This window comes from Acomys russatus, chromosome 20 (genome assembly GCF_903995435.1).
Source record: "Acomys russatus chromosome 20, mAcoRus1.1, whole genome shotgun sequence".
Taxonomy (NCBI): Eukaryota; Metazoa; Chordata; class Mammalia; order Rodentia; family Muridae; genus Acomys; species Acomys russatus.
This window is the reverse complement of record NC_067156.1, coordinates 60,722,995-60,725,427: the sequence shown is the minus strand read 5'-3', so window position 1 is coordinate 60,725,427 and position 2,433 is coordinate 60,722,995. Positions and strand designations below refer to the sequence as shown.

The window sequence follows — 2,433 nt, the reverse complement described above, 5'->3', positions numbered from 1 at the left end:
CCCCCAGGGTCAAGGTTACCCCACTGCACACCACGTGTGTCCGGAGCCCCTCCCGTGAGAATGCCGGGGACGACCTCGACCACGTAGCCCCATTTGTCCTAGAAGCCCCGCCCGCACTGCAGAACAGGACTGGCGCCAAGACCCCAGCATCAGAGGGTGGGGCCGGCGGGCAGGGGGCGGGGCGGGCTGCGGCCCAGTGATATTGGCTGCCCCTGCGCCTGCGCAGTCCTTTGGCGGAGGCCTGGGCTAGGTCTAAGGGGTACGGTCCAAGTGGGGCGTCTGGAGAAGGGGGTCGGGGTTGGGGGCTCGGTAGAGCAGGGCTCGCCTGGGTCCCTAACGCAGCCCCAAATGAGCCTGAGGTATTTTCCTTATATGATCAGGCTTCGTAACCGGCGCCGCTGGTCTGGAGCCTGAGATGATTATGAAAACGTGGCAGGTGATGGGGGCCAGGGGACCTGGCCGGGGGCGCTTAGGGGTGAGGGACTGAGAGGGAGGCGAGGCTTGGGGGAGGGGACAGGTTTAGCATGCCCACGCCGCTGGCTGTGAGCCCTGCCTATGATGATGAGACCACTGCGCAATCTGAGTTCTGGGAACCAGGTGATGGAGTGTGCTGCAAATACTGAGGCCAGGCGAGCAGGAGGCGGCCTGGGCAGAGAGGGGAGACCAGAGAGCTGGGGCTGGGGGTGGGGGGTGTCTCCCGAGGTGGCAGAGCAGCCTGGGCAGAGTGTGGGAACAGCGAGTAGTAGGTGGTGCTGTCGTTTTCTGTTAACTCCTCAACCACTGCCCTTAATCCAGCTTTGTGTATGTTTCGCCAGGGTGCCCTTGTAGTGGGGACTGCCTTTTTAATCTAATCTTTTTTTCTCTCCCGTTTTTTTCAAAACAGGGTTTCCTGCTGTTCTGGAACTCGCCCTGTAGACTAGGCTAGGAACTATAAAATGCGCCTAAATGCTGGGGATTAAAGGCGTGCTCTACCACGCCCAGCTTTAATCTAAATATTTTCAGTGAAAACTTTAAGGAGTACAGAAATGTGGAAGGGCGCATGCAGAAAACGTACCGTGTGCTGTCTCACATCTCCTCATTAAAACCTGATTTTTAAAAGTTGATGTTTACTTTAGCCCGTGAAGAGTTCAGCACACACACTTATTTACAGTTCTCAGAGAGGAATTTTCATGCAGTCACTTGGGCAAAGCTCACACTAGGTAAACAACTGTCTCTGCTCTTGCTTACCTTTCTCCATTTCATTTGCCCTCCAAGTCACCACCATGAGGGATTTCCACTATTACTGTTGTCTATAATTATTAATGTAGTGACTGGGCCCTGATAAAATCTAAGTGAAAAGTTAACATATATTCAAGCAGGTATGTGTAAGACTATCTGTAGTTTCATTATCAGAAAAGGAATTGAGATGTTTCCTTAACCAAATGATCAAACTTAGGATCACCAGTAAGGAGACCAGGGACCCCCTTTCTGCCCAAGGACATAACTCGCTTATGCAGGTTCCTCCCCCAAATGACCCGAAATAATCACAGCAAGACAAGCCCAAAATGAATTGGCATGTAGGAGACATGCCCGGTTTTTGGAGGGTTTTGTTTTGTTTGTAGTTGTGCACAGAAATGTTTAAGGGCGAAGAGTTGGTATCTGCCACTAAAGTCACGCAGGGGGGAAAATACAGATAAACAGAGTAGCAAGAAGGAAAACAAACGGCAAAAACGTTACCGTGGGGTGGATAAGTGTGGTATGCTCTGTTTTGTTTTCCCATTTTCTTTGGGAGGCTTCACATTCTTCACGAACACATATGAGGAGGAGGAAAAGTATCATTCAAACTAAGCTACAAAGTTAAAGTATTCCTTAAAGTAATTAGTTACTCAGGCAGGTACACCTCTAACACTAGGCCTTTCAGGATGTAACTTAGGGTCTAGACATGAGATTTCTGAGGTTGGGATAGTGTTCTGTTCTTAAAAGGTTTAGCCTTCAGTGTTTTTGGAAATGGAGTGTTATCTTTTTCTGTAGCTAATTCCGGAGGGGAAGATGTAGTGTTAATGTAAAATTGGAAATTAGTGAATCAATTGCAAATCTGTAAGGTCAACTGTTTAAGATTTCATCAGAGTCTCAGAACTGTCCAGCGGCAACCCTTTCTCACACTTTGAGTCATTTTTTAATGCGTAGCACAGTTTTCCCTCTTTTCCTATACTATTCAACATTGATAGAAATTACAGTGCTGGCAGCTGAGGAAAGCAAGCGAAGTCATGGGAGCTGCAATAGTTACATAACAAGTGTATGATGCTGCATATGCAGTACATGCCTCGTCACAGTACATGCCATCGTCACAGTACATGCCATCGTCACAGTACATGCCATCGTCACAGTACATGCCATCGTCACAGTACATGCCATCGTCACAGTACATGCCTCGTCACAGTACATGCCTCGTCA

At 49.0% G+C, this 2,433-nt stretch overlaps 1 long non-coding RNA gene and 2 other non-coding genes across 3 annotated transcripts; all 3 read left to right on the top strand.

Moving 5' to 3' along the window:
* The first annotated feature begins 209 nt into the window (after positions 1-209).
* Positions 210-974, top strand: LOC127204237 (uncharacterized). The gene is made up of 2 exons (XR_007832456.1): positions 210-436; positions 884-974. It is a non-coding gene; the product is annotated as an uncharacterized LOC127204237 (long non-coding RNA).
* Positions 323-461, top strand: LOC127204886 (small Cajal body-specific RNA 17). Its single transcript, XR_007832570.1, has one exon. It is a non-coding gene; the product is annotated as a small Cajal body-specific RNA 17 (non-coding RNA).
* LOC127204879 (small Cajal body-specific RNA 18) lies at positions 550-628 on the top strand. Its single transcript, XR_007832564.1, has one exon. It is a non-coding gene; the product is annotated as a small Cajal body-specific RNA 18 (non-coding RNA).
* Positions 975-2,433: the final 1,459 nt, after the last annotated feature.